General features: G+C 42.5%; 1 protein-coding gene across 4 annotated transcripts in view; it reads left to right on the top strand.

The window, feature by feature from the left end:
- The first annotated feature begins 7930 nt into the window (after window positions 1–7930).
- YTHDC2 (YTH N6-methyladenosine RNA binding protein C2) overlaps window positions 7931–21399 on the top strand; it is a 131889-nt gene continuing 118420 nt past the window's right edge. For 2 of the 4 annotated variants that reach the window (XM_073677232.1, XM_073677212.1), the window contains exons 1-2: window positions 7975–8052; window positions 14945–15021. The gene's annotated coding sequence lies outside the window, so the exon portion shown is untranslated. Of the gene's footprint in view, window positions 8053–14944; window positions 15022–15894; window positions 16063–21399 lie in introns of all 4 variants that reach the window. The other 2 variants (XM_073677225.1, XM_073677216.1) reach the window with 2 other exon arrangements.

The raw sequence follows: 21399 nt of genomic DNA, 5'->3' as shown, positions 1-21399 counted from the left end.
AAGTCGGGTGCTTTGCTGACATGTGCCTGATCATGCTGGTGGTGGTCAGGCTGGTAGTTTTCCAGTGGTAGCGCAGCATAGTTACCCATCATACGAAGGTGACCTTGTCATGGTTGATGGGCACACATAAATTGGCCAAATTATGCGCAAAAAACCTTCATTTTTCAAAGTGACACTAGTCTAGATACTATATTTCTTATATATTCATGTATGGAGTGCCGAAGTTCTTTTTGCAATTAAGGCTGGTAGTTTTGTCACCCCTGCTTATGCTGGCATGGCAGGTGGTACAAATGGCCTTTTTGGGGTAATCAGCAGAGTCTTTAAAAAAATTCCAGACTCTGGAAGACCTACCGGTTGTACTGGCAACGTCCCTTGTGTTGGTGTTACGGGAAACTGTTGCCCGCCTTCTGTGTGCGGCCACCACACTGCTTCTTCCTGCCTGTTGGAGTACTCTGCCTCCCACCCCCTGTGTGCTGCTGGCCTCGCTCTGCGTGTCCTCCTGCCACGTTGGGTCAGTTACTAGATCATCCACCACCTCTTCCTCTTCCACTTGCGCACCACGATCCTCCTCCTCACTTCGTGGCAATTGTGTCTCGTCATCGTCCAACTCTTGTGACAAATTGCCAGCGTCGACTTCCTGTGGTCGTGGCTGTTCAAATATTTGGGCATCGCTACATGGGATCTCCTCTTCCACCACTTCAAGCGAAGCAGGCGAGGGGCACAAATCTGGAAATGGACCAGTGAACAACTCTTCAGAGTGTCCAAGTGTGGGATCAGTTGCTGTCTGACGACACTCGGCATGGTGGGAGGAAGGAGCATCAGGGTGAGGAGGAGTATGCGGTCGAGACTCACGGCTACTAAAACTTGACCGTGTGGAAGACAGACCGGAGGTGGTGGTGCCCAGGTAACTGGAAGTTTTATCTGCTATCCAATTAATAACCTGTTCACACTGATCAGTTCGCAATACTGGTGTTGTAGTGTGCTTCCCTAGTAATTCGGTCAAGAAGTGGGAGCGAGAAGATGTGGCTGTTGGTTGTGGCACATTTTCACCTTGGCCACGGCCCCGTCCTCTACACGCACCATCACCAGAACGTCCAGTTCCACGTCCCTTGCCACGCGCCTTGCCCATTGTAAATGAAGTAAAATAGCTTACACTCGCACTATCAATGGAAAAAGAGTAATAAAAAGGAGATTAGAACCATGGAAGAGGAAAACCACAGTTCTATTTGTCTGGCCTACACCAGAATCTTTTAAACAGATATATTTGTGACTGAACAGACAGGGAGACACTATTACTGTTTTTTTTACGTAAAACAGGCCAAAAGCTGGATAATACAGAGATTTGAACCGTGGAACTGCAAAACCACAGTTCTAATTTACTGGCGTATACCAGACTTTTTTAAATAGATATATTTGGGGCTGAACAGTCAGGGACACACTCAAACTGTTTTTTTTTTTTTTATGTAAAAAAGACCCAAAAGTGGATAATACAGAGATTTGACCCGTGGAACTGCAAAACCACAGTTATAGTTATGTGGCGTACACCAGACTCGTTTAAACAGATATATTGGTGTCTGACCAGTCAGGGAGACACTATTACTGTTTTTTTATTATGGCAAAAAATGCCAAAAACAGGATAATACAGAGTTTTGACCCGTGGAACTGCAAAACCACAGTTCTATTTTTCTGGCCTACAACAGACTCTTTTAAACAGATATATTGGTGTCTGAACAGTCACAGACACACTCAATTTTTTTTTTGGGGGGGGATACCAAAAGGTTAATCAGACGCGTATTTGGACAGTCTGACTGAGGAAAAAAAATACAGGATTTAGATGAAAAAAAAATTTTTTTTTCCTGGCCCCTGAGACCGGGGTGATAAGTCTATCAATTTGACCAACAGGAGCACACAGGACTGTAATGCAGCGTTTGCTGGTATAACCACTGCGTCTCCTATACAGCCTGCCTGCCTGATATCTGGGATGGATATTAGTCCTGAGAAGGACTGTTTGTTTGATTTGGCAGGCTTTAGAGACCCTACACTACCTATTTCGCACTATATATCTCTCCCTAACTCAGCAGCACTGACCCTACACTGGCTGATCCGGAGCGACTGTGTCCAAGATGGCGGCGCCCGGTTTTAAATACTCGAGGTGACGCTGTGCGGCCTGCCAATCACTGTAATGCCCACAAACAACATGGCTGCGGCATTCCAGTGACTGGCTGGCTATCCCTGCATGTTCATTGGCTGTGTAAAGAGCGCCAAACGTGCATGGCGGAGACCCGAGCTCCCGCCCGAGTAACCCGGAAATACTCGGTGCTCGCCGAACATCCCGAGTAGCGTGATGCTCGGGCGAGTAACGAGCAGTGTCGAGCATGCTCGCTCAACACTAATCTCAACCCGTTTTTTTTTCATTTTTCATTTAGGAGAGACAATGATTGTTACTACTCCTCAAGGAGTAACTACATAAAGCGTAATGAACTACAGGTGGCTTCCTGTTCCCACTTAGCAGTGAAGTCAGGGCTCCTGTGTTTGGATCCTGCTATCAGGTTAATTCGCAGGCCCCGTGGTACTATCCCTGCTTTAATATAACTTTCCAACCTACGCACCTCCCACCATGTAGAAATCTGATCTTTATATGTCTGTGTGAGCTCCCTGAATGCTGTATGGGTATACCCCGTCATATAACACAGCATTCAGGGAGCTCACACAGACATAGCCATATCAACAAGTCTCAGCCAGTGACGGAGCGCAGCCAACAGAATCATCAGAATGTACAGCACAAAAGTGGCAGAAATGATAACAGCAGTGTTCTCCAGTGACCTTAGACCAGGGGTCTCAAATTCGGCTGGGTATATGGGCCGCACATGGAAAAAATTTGAATTTGGGGGGCCGCATTCTTTGCCGGTCAAAGTGACATTTTTAGTGATACCATTTTTTTTTGTATACACCTTTTGAACATTTTTGCCGTGTTTATTTTTTTTTTTTATAGCTTGAGTTGTAATGGATGTGGCGATAATAAACGTGCACTTTTTTGTGTTTACTTTAGTTTATATATAAAACAGCATTTTTAGTGCCAAAATATTTTTCATGCTCTATTTTAAGTTTTTTTTTTTTTACTTTTACAATTTTGTTTCCCCCAATTGGCCACATATAGATTAATATTGTCTTACAATAAGCACCATATAGTAATTCTGGCAAACATCTTGCAGTAATGCTCCCCATCCTGTGGCTATGTCCCCCATCCAGGTCCCCATGTTGTGGCTATGTCCCCCATCCAAGTCCCCATGTTGTGGCTATGTCCCCTATTGTGCTGTTGTTCACACACATAAATGAAAAAAAAAAGATTATGTCCTTTCTGCACATGTGGTCCGCAGGCACCAAAGAGTCAGACCCCTTGACGATCCCAACCTGGTCCAGGAGGAGCCATCGACAGCAGCGCTGCATTGCCGCGCACTGTGCACAGAGACGATCTCCCAGCACAGCATTACCAATGCCAGCCACCGGCCAGTCAGAGGCCAGCAGCTGATATCTGCGCATGGCACTGACGTCATACGCCGTTGCGCCGGCATGCAAATGTCAGCTGCTGGCCTCTGATTGGCCGGCGGCTGGCATTGGTAATGCTGTGCTGGGAGCGCGGCAATGCAGCGCTGCTGTCGACGGCTCCTCCTGGACCAGGTCGGGATCGTCAAGGGCTCTGACTTTTTGATGCCAGCGGGCCACGTGTTTGAGACCTCTGCCTTAGACATTCCTGTAATAATTTGTCACTTCTGTGTTGTACATTATAGTGACTGTCGGGGGCGCTCTTTTACGCCTCTCCCCGCAGAGCTCCGCCCACTCTTCACAATGTCGGTGCTGCAGACAGGACTGTGGACAAATGGGAAGAGTCACATTCTGGCAAAACTTAACAATCAGCGATAAGGGGAATTTTTTATATTACATAAAGAGACAATAAAAATGTAAGTTTCATTAATCAGGAAAAAAAAGAATTTTGCCCAAATCCATAAAATATATAACAGTGTAAAAATACATAAATTATATAACAATCTAAAAAAATCATTTTTGACTAGTGATGTTTGCTCCATTAAAAACATGAGCAATTGCATAAAAAAGCATAAGAAATAATTAAAAAGCCAGAAGAGGCGACTAGACAGCAGTGAGTATGAGGATCCTGGAATCAGCGCCATCTAGTGGTGCCAGTGCTGAACTGTACAGTGGAGGGGATTACCGAGACCCTCACTCCAGTATTCAAATACAATGGCGGCGCCAGCAGTGAGTGAATGAGAGAATCACTTCCCTATGACTGAATACAGCCAGTAGGACAAAGTCTATATAAAGTTATAACAGCATTATACTACCACCGATTTTAATGAAAAAAGCTTGTTAGTGATGCACATTGCATCACTAACAAAGCAATGGGGGTAGTGTATATAGTAACTAGGACGTGACAGGTTCCCTTTAATAACTTGTAGACTAGAGACATTTATTAACCCCTTTCTGACCCAGGGCGTATTAATACGTATCTGTGCCCTGGGCCTTATTGGCCTGATACGTATTAATACGCCCTGGCGATTTCACCCGCACACAAGCGGTGCGGGCGAGATCGCCGTCGGGTGTCAGCTGATTGTTAAAGCTGACAGCCGGTGCTATGTGCAGGCGCTGATACTTACCTTCTCTGCCGGCGTCTCGCGGCGTCCGAGTCCGGTCCCGGGTGTTGCCATGGTGACCCGACGTCATCATGACAACATCCGAGACACCAGGAGGCAGGAAGTTGCTTTGGTCATGCGCAGTGCACGACCAAAGTAACTTCTCCCTGTGCAGCGCTGACAGGCTGCATGGCATAGGGAGCTGCTGCTCTCTATGCCATGCAGCCGATCAGGCTGCAAAAAGTGAAAGTCCCATAGCGGGACAATGTGAAAAAGTAATAAAAATGTCAGAAAGTGGAAAAAAAAAAAAAAAAAAAAAAAAAAAAAAAAAAATGAAAATAATAATAATAAAAAAATAAATAACAATATATTGTATCCATAAATAAATAATCTTATGAAAAAAAACAAAAAAAAACAATAAAAGTACACATATTTGGTATCGCCGCGTCCAGAACGACCTGATCTATAAAACTGTCCCACTAGTTAACCCCTTTAGTGAACACGGTAAAAAAAAAAAATAAAAAATGAAACCTAAAACTATGTTTTATCATACCGCAAAAAAAAAAAGGAATAAAACGCGATAAAAAGACGAATGTAAATAAAAATGGTACCGCTGAAAACGTCATATAGTCCCGCAAAAAACAAGCCGCCATACAGCTCCATCAGCCGAAAATTAAAAAAGTTATAGCTCTCAGAATAAAGCGATGCAAAAACAATTCTTTTTTCTATAAAATAGTTTTTATTGTGTAAAAGCGCCAAAATATAAAAAAAATATATAAATGTAGTACCGCTGTAAATATGCTGACCCGAAGAATAAAGCTACCTCATCAATTTTACCACACGCAGAACGGCATAAAAAAAACAAAAAACAATTCCTGAATTGTTTTTTGTTTATTCTGCCTTCTTAAAATCAGAATAGAAAGTGATCAAAAAATGTCACGTGCCCGAAAATGGTACCGATAAAAACGTCAACTTGTCCCGCAAAAAACAAGCCATCACATGACTCTGTCGGCCAAAATATGGAAAAATTATAGCTCTTAAAATATGGCGATGTAAAAACTAGTCTTTGCAAAAAAATGCGTCTTTTAGAGTGTGACAGCTGCCAATCATAAAAACCCCATATGAATCTGATATCGCTGTAATCGCACCGACCCGAAGAATAAAGTCGTCTAATCACTTATACCGCACGAGGAACGGCGTAAAAAATAAACTTTAGGGTTAGGGTTGTGCTAGGGTTAGGGTTATGCTAGGGTTAGGGTTGGGCTAGGGTTAGAGTAGGGCTAGGGTTAGGCTAAGGTCAGGGTTAGAGTTTGGCAAGGGTTGGGCTAGCATTAGGGTTGGGATTTTTTCAGAAGTAAAGAAAAAAAAAATGACAACTATATGGCGACTAATGTTGAGCGCAAGTGCTCGCTACTTGAGTCTGCATCGGGTGCTCGGGTATGCACAGAGTATAGCGGGTGCTCGACTGACATGCTCGAGTCTCCGTCCCAAATGTTTTGCAGCTGTTATACAGGCAAAAAAAAACTTGCGGGAATTGCCTGTCATGCACGAATGATACCCGCATATTTTTTTTTGGGTGTCTAATAACCGTGAAACATGCTGGGTGGGGACTTGAGCATGTCACTTGAGTACCTGCGATACTTGGTGCATACCCGAGTACCTGATGCAACATGGTGTCCGCTAACAAATTGAATGGAAAATCGGCTCAAAATCCTTGAGGGGTCTAGTTCCAAAATGGAGTCACTGGGGGGAGGGGGGATGGTTTCCACTGTTTAGGCACATCAGGGACTCCCCAAACGCAACATGGCGTCCGCCAATTATTCAAGCTAATTTTACATTCAAAAAGTCAAATGGCGCTCCTTCCCTTCCGAACCCTGTTATGCGCCCAAACAGTGGTTTTCCCCCACATATGGGGTATCTGCTTACTCAGGAGAAATTGCACAACAAATTGCATGGTGCAATTTCTCCTGTTACCCTTATCAAAATGCAAAATTGGGGGCTGGAAAACATTTTTGTTGGAAAAATGTGAAAATGTTATTTTTATGGCTCAATGTTATAAACTTCTGTGAAGCACCTGGGGGTTCAAGGTGCTCACCACACATCTAGATAAGTTCCCTGAGGGATCTAGTTTCCAAAATGGTGTCACTTGTGGGGGGTTTCCACTGTTTAGGCACATCAGGGGCTCTCCAAATGCAACATGGCATCCGCTAATTATTCAAGCAAATTTTACATTCAAAAAGTCAAATGGCGCTCCTTCCCTTCCGAACCCTGTTATGCGCCCAAACAGTGGTTATTCCTCACATATGGGATATCTGTATGATCAGGGGAAATTGCACAACAAATTTTGGAGTCCATGTTTTCCTGTTACACCTGCGAAAAAAAAAAATTGGGTCTAAAGTAACATTTTTGTGAAAAAAGTTAAATGTTCATTTTTTTCTTCCACATTCCAAAAATTACTGTGAAGCACCTGAATGGTTAATAAAGTTCTTGAATGTGGTTTTGAGCACCTTGAGGGGTGCAGTTTTTAGAATGGTGTCACTTTTGGGTATTTTCTGTCATATAGACCCCTCAAAGTGACTTCAAATGTGATATGGTCCCTAAAAAAATGGTTTTGTAAATTTTGTTGTAAAAATGAGAAATCACTGGTCAACGTTTAACCCTTATAGCTCCATACTAAAAAAAATGTTTGTTCCAAAATTGTGCTGATGTAAAGTAGACATGTGGGAAATGTTATTTATTAACTCTTTTGTGTGACATATCTCTCTGATTTAAGGGCATAAAAATGTAAAAGTTTTGAAAATTGCAAAATTTTAAAAATTTTCACCAAATTTCCAATTTTTTCACAAATAAACGCAAGTGATGTCGAAGAAATTTTACCACAATCATGAAGTACAATATGTCACGAAAAAACAATCTCAGAATCAGGGGGATCCGGTGAAGCGTTCCAGAGTAATTACCTCATAAAGTGACAGTGGTCAGAATTGTAAAAATTGGCCCGGTCATTAACGTGCAAACCATCCTGGGGGGTAAAGGGGTTAAAACTAATGCACAGTACAAGTCAACTTTCATTGAACTGCAAAGATGATGGAGGCGTCAGATCTCCTCCCATTACCTGTATTCATGGTGGCTGACAGCAGTGTGGATGGTGCATATGTAATCTCCCCCCCATGTAACCCATTAACCCTACACAGCCCGCTCTCCCCCGGACCCCATACTATTTCGACCAGACATGTCCTTTATCACGAGGTTTCAATGCAAAACCATTAACCCCTCACTCTCCGTCTGCACAGCTTTGCAGCAGCTATGCCGCACGTCAGGTCATTGTACCACGTGACTTTGCGTGTCACGTGACCGGCTGACGACAGAAGGTCCTTACTGAGAAAAGAAACTCACTGCTGTCCTGGAGGTGAGCGCGGGGGGCACACATATGTGGGGTGGGAGGGATATCGCAGCTTGGCCACACTCGGGGGCTTTGTGACGGGCGCGCACTATTATAGGTGTGTGTGTGTGTATATATGGGGGGCGCTATAACGGGTGTGTGTGTCGGGGGCGCACGCTATTATAGATGCGTGTATATGTGGGGGGCGCACTCTATTATAGATGCGTGTATATGTGGGGGGCGCACTCTATTATAGATGCGTGTATATGTGGGGGGCGCACGCTATAACGGGCGTGTGTGTATGTGGGGGGCGCACTCTATTATACATGCGTGTATATGTGGGGGGCGCACTCTATTATACATGCGTGTATATGTGGGGGGCGCACGCTATTATAGATGCGTGTGTATGTGGGGGGCGCACGCTATTATAGATGCGTGTGTATGGGGGGGCGCACGCTATTACGGGCGTGTGTGGGGGCGCACGCTATTACGGGCGTGTGTGTGTGTGGGGGCGCACGCTATTACGGGCGTGTGTGTGGGGGGGGCGCACGCTATTACGGGCGTGTGTGTGTGTGTGGGGGCGCACGCTATTACGGGCGTGTGTGTGTGTGGGGGCGCACGCTATTACGGGCGTGTGTGTGTGTGTGTGTGGGGGGTGCACGCTATTACGGGCGTGTGTGTGTGGGGGGCGCACGCTATTACGGGCGTGTGTGGGGGGCGAACGCTATTACGGGCGTGTGTGGGGGGCGAACGCTATTACGGGCGTGCGCGTGCGGGGCGCACGCTGTTACGGGCGCGCGCGTGCGGGGCGCACGCTGTTACGGGCGCACGCTGTTACGGGCGCGCGCGTGCGGGGCGCACGCTGTTACGGGCGCGCGTGCGGGGCGCACGCTGTTACGGGCGCGCGCGTGCGGGGCGCACGCTGTTACGGGCGCGCGTGTGGGGGGGCGCACGCTGTTACGGGCGCGCATGCTATTACGGGCGCGCGTGTGTGGGGGGCGCGCGCTATTACGGGCGCGCGTGTGTGTGGGGCGCACGCTATTACGGGCGCGCGTGTGTGGGGGGCGCACGCTATTACGGGCGCGCGTGTGTGGGGGGCGCACGCTATTACGGGCGCGTGCTTGTGTGTGTGTGGGCGCACGCTATTACGGGCACGCGCTTGTGTGTGTGTGGGCGCACTATTATGGGGGCGCACGCTATTATGTTGTGTGTGTGTGTGTGTGGGCGCACGCTATTACGGGCGCGTGTGTGTGTGGGCGCACGCTATTATGTTGTGTGTGTGTGTGTGTGTGGCGCACGCTATTATGGGCGTGTGGGTGTGTATGTGGGGGGTGCACATACAGTGTCGAGTACTGTGCAAATGATTTTGGCATGTGTACAAAAAATGCTACAAAGTAAGAATGCTTTAATAAAAATAATTATTAATAGTTTATTTTTATCAATTAGCTAAGTGTAAAGTGAATGAACAAAAGAGAAATCTGAATCAAATCAATATTTGGTGTGATCCCCGCTTATACTCTTTGCCTTCAAAACCTCAATTCTTCTAGGTACACTTTCACACTGTTTATTAAGGAACTCTGCAGAGAGCTTCTTCCAAACATTTTGGAGAGCTAACCACAGATCTGATGTGAATGTAGGCTTGAGCAAATCTTTCTGTCACGTCATGCAATTCCAGACAGACACTGAAGTTTTGATCAGGGCTCTGGGGGCCATATCTTCTCTTCCAGGACTTCTAGCTTTTCTTTACACTGAAGATAATCCTTAGTGATATTGGCTGGATGTTTGGGGCCATTGTCCTGCTGCAGAATAAACTTGGAACCAATTATACGCCTCACTGATGTTATTGCATCAGAGGTATATGACCCCAAGGCTATAGGGTCTAGGAGAGGGGAAGAGACAGAAAACACGGGCGGGCGCAGATCTAAGTGCAGATTATTTAGTTCAACTATTTTTCAGAAGCCAATTTGCTCACCTTTGATGTAGCTTGTGGCATAGCGTATCACCTCTTAGTTCTGACTGAAATGCCTTGACTCCTTGATGTGCAGCTATAGTCTGGATACAACGGATCTCTCAGCCAGGAGAACGTGAAATGAAGGTCAGGAGAAAATGAAAGGATTCATCCAGTCTATTCAGCGCTCCCAGGAGACAGGCACCAGGCGGAGGTATTAAGTCTTCAGAAATTTACTTAGATAAAAATCATCAAAAAATGATACATAGAACAATGCGTTTCGGCTATATATTTGTACAAAATAGCCTTCCTCAGGTAAGATATTGCTTTACAGTCTGCTAGCGTTATATAGTTTATATAGGTTCACTTGAATAAATTAATTATGTTAAATGGTCAAGACCTGGTGGTTCTTCATTAGCTTAATTGCTGCTTGGTGGTTTTCAGTATGCAGCTTTAGCTTATCCTTGTTTCTTTTGTTGTTACAGGTATATTTGCAATACATGATAAAATATATAGTGAAAAACACACACACATAAAAAACATTAAAAACATTGATTTGCGTGTATACAGCATGTGTGGATATATAAAAAATGTGTAAATCTATAGCATTATCCACACATACAGCATATATTCAATGATCATATTAGGACTATTATATTATACTTCTTTTACTAGAAAAACTTTTCTTTCTTCTTTTTGTCCCTAGTCCCCTTCCCCTTTTTGTTTTTTTCTTTTTAAAAAGTGAAAGAATAATGGTATGAAAAAAATAAATAAAATAGAATAATCATTTACATTAATTTAATCGTATTGTGAGTTCTATATCTTTAATTTCTGTAGGAACTTTTTAAATATATTAATTTCTTCTATTGGGATTGAACTCGTGTAGTCCACACTCAAGGGTCTATCATGTTTCTCTCATTGGCATTTACCTCTATGCCGTGGATGTCCTCATGACGCTGGCTTCACTAGTCAGGGGTTTATGGGCAAACCTAAGAATATATCATAAATCATATCTAGCTTAGGTTACCATATACTCTATTCTTTATATGTGTTTCTATTGATAAGCAACACTGTCCTGATCTAATTCGGTGTTCTATATGTTCTCCAGTCTATCATTGAGGCCGTCAGGATGTAGAGAGCGCAATCTGTACATCCAGAAAGCCTCTTTCTTGTTCAGTAGATGGATTCTGTTTGATATATTCTGCGGAATTTCTTCGACAGGAGTCAAGCTTATTTCAAAGCTCTTATTATGATTTATTAAGAGATGTCTCGATAGGCTATATGTTAGTAGCCCAATTTTCGCATTATGTCGGTGTGCGTTTAAACGTGATCTGACCATCTGTGTGGTCCGGCCAACATATTGCATTCCGCAACTGCATGTAATTACATATATAACATAGCTGCTAGTGCAAGTCAGGTGATGTTTTATGGGAAAGGTCTCTCCTGTGCTATTGGAGGTGATAGATTGGTGGCCATGGGTTATTGTTTGGCAGCATTGGCATTTCTTCTGGTTGCATTTAAAAGTGCCATTGAGTGTATTGGTTGTCTTTTTCATTATAGAATTAGTAGTTTGGAGAGACATTTGTTTTTTTCCAGAACTTTTCACTACAGATTTTTTCAAGCGACTAGGTGCTATAATGTTTCTGAGTGTTTTTCCCCTTCTAAAGGTGATGCCTGGTCTCTCCGGTAGTACATCCCGTAGAAGGGGATCTTGTCTCAGTATGTACCAATATTTTTGTAATATTTCTCTAATGTTTTGGTTGCCTTTATTATAAGTGGTGACAAAGTTGTGTTCCCATCTCCTGGAATTGTCTATTTTCTGAGCAATTCTTTTTTTGTTGTCTGGAGAGGTTAGATTCCCCAAACAATCCTTCTGAGTTTTATTTAAATTAATCATTGACAATTTTTTGGGGGTATTTTTTCATCATAAATCTTTCCTTTAGAAGATCAGATTGCTGTTCATAGTCCAATTCCCTCGTATTATTCTTTCTAATACGAAAGAACTGGCCATAGGGGTTATTGTTCTTCCATTTGGTATAATGGGCACTCCTGTAATCCAAGTACCCATTCACATCTACTGATTTGGAATGAGTCTTGGTGATTATTCTATTGTTTTCACGCGTAATTTCAAGATCTAAATAAACTGCTTTTTCTTTCTCTATATTTGTGACAAATGATATGCCCCAAGTATTGTCATTCAGATCTTTTACCAATAGTTCAGCATCCCCTCGAGTTCCCATGGCCACCAATCTATCACCTCCAATAGCACAGGAGAGACCTTTCCCATAAAACATCACCTGACTTGCACTAGCAGCTATGTTATATATGTAATTACATGCAGTTGCGGAATGCAATATGTTGGCCGGACCACACAGATGGTCAGATCACGTTTAAACGCACACCGACATAATGCGAAAATTGGGCTACTAACATATAGCCTATCGAGACATCTCTTAATAAATCATAATAAGAGCTTTGAAATAAGCTTGACTCCTGTCAAAGAAATTCCGCAGAATATATCAAACAGAATCCATCTACTGAACAAGAAAGAGGCTTTCTGGATGTACAGATTGCGCTCTCTACATCCTGACGGCCTCAATGATAGACTGGAGAACATATAGAACACCGAATTAGATCAGGACAGTGTTGCTTATCAATAGAAACACATATAAAGAATAGAGTATATGGTAACCTAAGCTAGATATGATTTATGATATATTCTTAGGTTTGCCCATAAACCCCTGACTAGTGAAGCCAGCGTCATGAGGACATCCACGGCATAGAGGTAAATGCCAATGAGAGAAACATGATAGACCCTTGAGTGTGGACTACACGAGTTCAATCCCAATAGAAGTAATAAATATATTTAAAAAGTTCCTACAGAAATTAAAGATATAGAACTCACAATACGATTAAATTAATGTAAATGATTATTCTATTTATTTTTTAATTTAATTTTTTTTTTTCATATCATTATTCTTTCACTTACTTTTTAAAAAGAAAAAAACAAAAAGGGGATGGGGACTAGGGACAAAAAGAAGGAAGAAAAGTTTTTCTAGTAAAAGAAGTATAATATAATAGTCTTAATATGATCATTGAATATATGCTGTATGTGTGGATAATGCTATAGATTTACACATTTTTTATATATCCACACATGCTGTATACACGCAAATCAATGTTTTTAATGTTTTTTATGCGTGTGTGTGTTTTTTTCACTATATATTTTATCATGTATTTCAAATATACCTGTAACAACAAAAGAAACAAGGATAAGCTAAAGCTGCATACTGAAAACCACCAAGCAGCAATTAAGCTGATGAAGAACCACCAGGTCTTGACCATTTAACATAATTAATTTATTCAAGTGAACCTATATAGACTATATAACTCTAGCAGACTGTAAAGCAATATCTTACCTGAGGAAGGCTATTTTGTACAAATATATAGCCGAAACGCGTTGTTCTATGCATCATTTTTTGATGATTTTTATCTAAGTAAATTTCTGAAGACTTTTAATACCTCCGCCTGGTGCCTGTCTCCTGGGAGCGCTGAATAGACTGGATGAATCCTTTCATTTTCTCGTGATGTTATTGCATAATAGATAAGCATCTGCCTATATTTCACTATATTGTGGAAACTCAAAGTTGCAAGGAACCTCCACCATATTTCACTGTAGCCTGCAGACACTCATTATTGTACCGCTCTCCAGCCATTTGGGAACAAACTGTCTTCTGTTACAGCCAAATCTTTCACACTTTTACTTTTCAGTCTAGAGCACCTGCTGATATTTTTCTGCACCACAGTTCCTATGTTTTTGTGCATCGTTGAGTGATTTGGTCTTGTTTCTATGTGGAAGGTTGGCTTTTTGGCTGCAATTCTTCCATGAAGACCACTTTTAGCCAGACTTCTCTGAATATTAAATAGGTGTAGCTGGGTCTCACTGGCTGCTCCCGGTTCTGAGCTGATGGCACTGCTGGACATGTGGACAAGTTTCCTAAGTCGACATCTGTGCTTATGGTTCTCAATATTGCCATTTTTTAGTTTCCTCAATGTTGAGAAATACAGGCAGATTTTACCCATTATACAATACCATCTGGGAGGCATCTGATTGGCTTCAAATTTATTCTGCAACAGTCCTGGAAGTGATGACATGGCCCCCACAGAGCCCTCATCTCCACATCATTGAATCTGGGATTACACAAAGAGACAGAAGGATTTCACAAGTCTACATCCACGGAAGATCCCTGCTGAGTTCCTTCAAATACTGTGTGCGAGTGTACCTAGAAGAATTGATGCTGTTTTGATGGCAAAAGATGGTCACAACGAATATTGATTTGATTTAGATTTCTCTCTTTTTCATTAACTTTATTTTTATCGTATCTAAAACTTTTCCACAGTACTGCTTATGTCATCAACTCTGGCAGAGCTGTTGAGCTGAGTTACTGGCTGCAGCGTTATCCATGTGATGACAGCGCTGCAGACAATAACAGTAGCTGCAGCAGAGACTCTGCACTGGACCTGGAGAGGGGGGGTAAAGCACAGTTTTTTTTTCTTTTAAACAAACTGTAGCTAGGAGGGAGGGGTTTCCTGAAATGTTGCATGGCAATGTATCCGTGGGTTCATTTGTCTCAGGTGTGCTAGGGACTGCTGGCTTCATGTGCAGCAGTTCCACAACCTGTCCATCTGTAGATATTTTCCTTTTCATCCATTTGATTCCAGATACCTGATATTTTTGGCTTAGTATTTCCCTGTGATAATACCAGTGTCATCCTCTGTGCTTAAAATCCATATGCAAGTACAATACCCCCATTAGTGACCATTTTATTTTACTGCCAGAATTCCTAAGCATAAACTCCAGACATCCCGATAGCGACATTGTGCCATACACAGTTGGCAGCTTTCCATGAATGCAGGAAAGATGGTGTAATCGCTGGACTACTCATCCAGAATAAGTTGTTTGCATTTCAGGACTGTGCTAGACCATCTTAAGGATGAAATCCCCATAAATAAAGGAGACAAGTTGTGGGTTCGCTTTTTTTAAAAAGGTAAATTAATGAATAAATAACATTAGGTTTACATAAAGCTGGCATACATTGATCCATTATTGATAAACATGTCTGGCTTCTGACCCCAGTCTACTGAAACTACTTTAGGGTCCATGCAGACGTCCATGGATCTCGTTCCGAACTTGGACCGCAATGCACGGCCTGACCGCAGGTCTTTTGACTAGAGATGAGCAAACCCGAGTTTAAAAGTTTTGGCCTCATACTGAACACTTAGGCCACGGCCCCACTATTAGTATTTGGTCAGTATTTTTTCTAAGGAATGGGAGACAAAACCTGGTGAGGAACAATCAGAGAAAAGGTATAATAGAAACAAGTCACCAATTCTGTATTTATCACCCACTCCTGGTTTTGGCTCCCACTCCTGAGAAAAATACTGACCGAATACTGATAGTGGGGCAGTGGCCTTAGAGAGAGAGAAAGGGAAAGAGAGAATTTTTCAGCTCCAAAGTTCGGGTCCCCATTGTTTTCAGTGAGGTTCAAGTTCGAATACAGTTCTGGTACCTGAACCAAACTTTGGAGTAAAGTTCGGGTTGAATACCAGAACCCGAACTTCCATGGGTCCGCTCATCCCTATTCCTGACCCGAGCGTCTTCTATTTCTGTGAGGCTGTCACGCTTGGTTTGGGAGAGCTGTGACCTGTCCGTGCTCGGACTGATTTTGCACAGATGTCTGCATGAGAAGCTATCAATCAGGAAATTACCTATTGTTTAAATCAAGATTTTTGTGTTAAATGTATTTTTAAAACCACCTGCTATTTTTTATTTTTTTAGCACAATTTGTATTAAAATAAAAAATAGAATTTTTTTACATTGGCCTCTTGGTTTTATATTAGACTCTAACTTACTGTTTCAGGAAATTCATATGTACACTAGCCGCTGGTCATTGTGGAGGGAGAAGGAGCAGGGGCAGCTGTGACATTGCCTGTTGTGGATACTATGTAATCAGCTGTGTATACAGGTGTTACCTGTTATTGTAATCCTGCCTCTGATGATAAGGAGTCTGCTGAAATCTCAAGACAAAGTATGAGTCCAAAAAATGGCAAGATTACTAATTTTATTTTTTAATGAAGATTGTGTTATGTAAAAATAAAAATGGCAAAATAAAAAGGAAAACAAAAATCTGATATAGGCTATGTGCCCACGATGCAGAAATGCTCCGGATTTTTCCTGAGTGTTTCTGCATCTCCCTGGCAGAAAAAATGCATGCGGATTGTACATGCGGATTGTACATGCGTTTTTCCTGCCAGGGACATGCGGATGTGAAGCGTTCTTCACTTGCATTTCCGCATGCGGGTTGACAAGCGCTTTCCAAGCGATTTTAGCATTACTTGGAAAGTGCTTGTCAACTTGGTCACACTATATAAATCCATGCAAACGGCATGGATTTATATACTGTGACCGAAAGAATGGTAAAAAATAAAAAAAAAATAAATATATACTTACCTTCTGATGGCCCTCGCAGTCTTGTTTCCTTCTGTCCTGGCTGCTGGCAGCGGTACACTGAAGGACCTGCCGACGTCAGCGTCGCGTGACCCGTCACATGACTCTGACGTCAGCGCAGGTCCTTCAGTCCATCGCTAGCTGCCGGCATGCGGGGGCCGTCAGAAGATTAATATAATCTTTATTTTTTATTTTATTCTTTTTTTCACAGTTTCTATGGTACCCGGGTCCAGAGGAGAGTCTCCTATCCTCTAGACCTGGGTACCATCCGCACATTGAACACGTGCATTTCGCATGTCCTTATCTAGTGAAGCGGAATGCATGCATTCTAATGCAAGTCAATGGCGGCGAAAACGCAGCACTTCCGCAAAATAATTGGTAGTGCTGCGTTTTTTTCCGCAATGATAATCCGCAGCGGAAATTTCCGCAGCATGTGCACAGCACATGCGGATTATCATTGAGGAACATGACCGGCCTTCTACCATGCCTTTTTAAAGCGTTTCTGCAGCGTTTTAGCCGCTACGGAAACGCTTAAAAAAACTCATCGTGGGCACACAGCCTTATAGTGATTATTAGGTGTTATTTTGATGATAGCTTCTCCTTAATGAAAGCACTAATGGTCTGCTCCTCCTTCTAGACCTTTCCTCTGCATTTGACACAGTCGACCTTACATTTTTTCTTATAAACTGTCATATATTGACATTGCAGACTTGTCCCACTCCCAGTTTTCCCCATGCTCCACCAACCATACGTTCCCATTTTTGCCTCTTTCTTTCACATTCTCTCTGTTTCCCGCTAAGCTCTGACCTTGTTCCTCTATGCTTCTCCATTCTCTCTTGTGGCCTGAGACAGCTCTTAGAAACCCATGTTTTTCAGTACCAGGTTTATGCTGATGACACTCAAATCTACCTCTCTGACCCAGATGTCACCTCTCCCAGCTATATCTTCTTTCTCCTCCCGCTTTCTGGAACTCAACATAGAGAAAACACTTTATCTTTTCACTATTCTGCTCAAACCGTCACCCACCCTGATATCTAACGACATTAACAGCTCGTGACTAGTGTTGAGCTTTCCGATACTGAAATATCGGGTATCGACCAATATTCGCGGTATCGGAGTTCCGATACTTTTAGAATGTCGAATACCGGAATCGGAAGTTCCCAAAATGCCTGCGCTCTGCAGTGTCTCTGAAGGATGACAAGCTGGATGGCAGCGCTCAGCTTACTGTACTTGTCATTTAGTGTAAAGGATTTATTTAAAAAAATAATAGTGTTTTCGTGCACCGTCTCTTTAAAAAAGCTGGCCAGCAATTCAGCAGCGGTACCCGACAATTTAGAACAGAAAGATAGAGCATCACACATAGATTAGATAGATAGAAACATGTCAGTCACATATATATGAAGTACAGTGACAGTGTTGGTTACTGTACTTGTCATTTAGTGTTAAAATAAAGGATTTATTAAAAAAAAAAATTGGCGTAGGGTTCCCCGTAATTTTAGTCTCTAGCGGAGGTTAAGCAGTCGGCTGGGGCAGATGTTTGAAGCCTGGGAAGGGAGTAATACCCACGGAGCTTCCCAGGCTACTAATATCAGCCCCCAGCTGAATACCTAGCCTTTACTAGCTATTAAAGTGGGGGACCCCCAAAAAAAATGACGTGGGGTCCCCCCTATTTTAATAGCTAGCAAAGGCTAGGCAGACAGCTGGGGGCTGATATTAATAGCCCAGGAAGGGTGCCATGAATATTGGCCCCCTCCCAGGCTAGAAACACCAGCCGTCAGCCGCCCCAGAAATGGCGCATCCATAGGATGCGCCAATTCTGGCACTTAGCCTCGCTCTTCCCACTGCCCTGTAGCGGTGGCAGTGGGGTAATAGGGCTGGGGTTGATGTCAGCTTATAATGCCAGCTGACATCAAGCCCAGGTTAGTAATGGAGAGGCGTCTATAAGACACCCCCATTACTAACCCCATAGTCAAAGTTAAAAAAAAACCACAAACACCCAGAATAAAGTCCTTTAATTGAAATAAACACACAATTCTTTATTGTTCTAAATTAAACCATACTTACCATCACGCCCATTCCAGCTGAAGCCAACGATCTCCTGCAATAAAAGTAAAATAATAAAGCAACCTCATCCTTACCTTTCGATGGTTCCCACGACAGCTTCAGCCCTGCTACATCGAGATGACAGGCTGGACCGCTGCAGAAAGCTGCCATCCAGCCTGTCATCCCGCAGACACTGAGAAGCGCAGGCATGCTTGCGCTCCTCAGTGTCTGGCTGTGACGGCATCCAGATGAGCCGACAATGAACTCAGCTCACCTCATGCACGTCACTGACAGTGTGGGAGAATTCTCCTGTGCATGCGGTGAGCGTGAGAGAATTCTCCTGCTAAAGCTCTGAGCGCAGGAGAATTTTCCCACGCTGTCAGTGACGTGCATGAGGTCAGCTGAGTTCATTGGACATGACCTCGGCTCATCTGGATGCCGTCACAGCCTGACACTGAGGAGCGCAAGCAAGCCTGCGCTACTCAGTGTCTGCGGGATGACAGGCTGGATGGCAGCTTTCTGCTGCCATCCAGCCTGTCATCTCGATGTAGCAGAGCTGGAGCTGTCCTGGGAACCATCGAAAGGTAAGGATGATGTTGCTTTATTATTTTTCTTTTATTGCAGGAGATCGTTGGCTTCAGCTGGAATGGGCGTGATGGTAAGTATGGTTTAATTTAGAACAATAAAGAATTGTGTGTTTATTTCAATTAAAGGACTTTTTTCTGGGTGTTGTGTTTTTTTTAAATACTTTACTAGAAATTCATGGCGGTCATGTCTAATATTGGCGTGACCCCATGAATTTCGGGCTGATATACCTGTACTGATATATACAATACAAATGTATTATTACGACTATTCTAATATTTTTTTGTACCTTAACAAATACAAGCCTCCTAAATTATTCCAGTATTTGCATTGGTGTAACGATTTCTTCTATTTTCTAGCATGTTTTTAACCCCTTTACAACCCAAGGTGGCTTGCACGTTAATGACCAGGCCAATTTTTACAATTGCAAAAACATCTGCAAAACATCTTTTGCAACATTGCGTGATGATTTACCTTCTTTTAAGAGTTTGATAATCCTCAGTCCACTTGGTGCAACAGCTCTCCAAGGTGTGATCACTCCTTTTTAGATGCAGACTAACGAGCAGATCTAATTTGATGCAGGTGTTAGTTTTGGAAATGAAAATTTACGGGGTGATTCCATAATTTTTTTCTCAGAATTGAGTGATTCCATAATTTTTTCCCTCTGCTTGGTCTGAAAAAAATTACCCTTACTGAGTACCACATTTTTAATCTTGATTTGTTTTAGTGTTTCTTAAAGCCCTAAAGTTGCCATTTGAAATGACTTTAGTTTTGTGCCATGTCTGTGATCTGCTTTTTTTCAACAACATTAACCCCTTTACCCCCAAGGGTGGTTTGCACGTTAATGACCAGGCCAATTTTTACAATTCTGACCACTGTCACTTTATGAGGTAATTACTCTGGAACGCTTCAACGGATCCCCCTGATTCTGAGATTGTTTTTTCGTGACATATTGTACTTCATGATTGTGGTAAAATTTCTACGATATCACATGCGTTTATTTGTGAAAAAAACAGAAATTTGGCGAAAATTTTGAAAATTTTACAGTTTTCAAAATTTGAATTTTTATGCCCTTAAGTCAGAGAGATATGTCACACAAAATAGTTAATAAATAACAATTCCCACATGTCTACTTTACATCAGCACAATTTTGGAACCAACATTTTTTTTATTGGTGAGCTATAAGGGTTAAAAGTTGACCAGCGATTTCTCATTTTTCCAACAAAATTTACAAAACCATTTTTTTAGGGACCACATCATATTTAAAGTCACTTTGAAGGGTCTTTATGACAGAAAATACCCAAAAGTGGCACCATTCTAAAAACTGCACCCCTCAAGAACTTTATTAACCCTTCAGGTGCTTCACAGGAATTTTTGGAATGTGGAAGAAAAAAATTAACATTTAACTTTTTTCCCAAAAATGTTACTTTAGACCCAATTTTTTTTTATTTTCCCAGGGGTAACAGGAAAAATGGACACCAAAATTTGTTGTGCAATTTCTCCTGAGTAAGCAGATACCCCATATGTGAGGAAAAACCACTGTTTGGGCGCACGGCAGGGTTCGGAAGGGAAGGAGCGCCATTTGACTTTTTGAATGTAAAATTTGCTTGAATAATTAGCGGACGCCATGTTGCATTTGGAGAGCTCCTGATGTGCCTAAACAGTGGAAACCCCCCACAAGTGACACCATTTTGGAAACTCGACCCCTCAGGGAACTTATCTAGATGTGTGGTGAGCACCTTGAACCCCCAGGTGCTTCACAGAAGTTTATGACCCCAACCCTAACATTATCACAACCCCAGCCCTAGCATTTATTTTTTACGCCGTTCCTAGTGCGGTATAAGTAATTAGACGACCTTATTCTTCGGTACGTTGCGACTACAGAGATACCAAAATGATATCGGGTTTTTATGATTGACAGCTGTCACACACTAAAAGACATATTTTGTAAAATCTAGTTTTTGCATCGCCATATTTTGAGAGCTATAATTTTTCCATATTTTGTCCGACAGAGTCATGTGACGGCTTGTTTTTTGCGGGATGAGTTGACGTTTTTATTGGTGCCATTTTCAGGCACGTGCCATTTTTTGATCGCTTTCTATTCCAGCTTTTGGAAGGCAGAATAAACAAAAACCAACAATTCAGGAATTGTTTTTTTTTTAATTTTTTTATTCTACTCCGCGTGTGGTAAAATTGATAAGGTAGGTTTATTCTTCGGGTCAGTATGTTTACAACGGTACCACATTTATATAGTTTTTCTATGTTTTGGCGCTTTTACACAATAAAAGCT

The sequence above is a fragment of the Phyllobates terribilis genome, unplaced genomic scaffold, assembly GCF_046119375.1.
Source record: "Phyllobates terribilis strain yellow unplaced genomic scaffold, ASM4611937v1 Scaffold_1__5_contigs__length_1240528914, whole genome shotgun sequence".
In the NCBI taxonomy this organism is placed as follows: domain Eukaryota; kingdom Metazoa; phylum Chordata; class Amphibia; order Anura; family Dendrobatidae; genus Phyllobates; species Phyllobates terribilis.
Note: the sequence above shows the minus strand (reverse complement) of the source record. Positions and strands in the feature narration are given on the sequence as shown.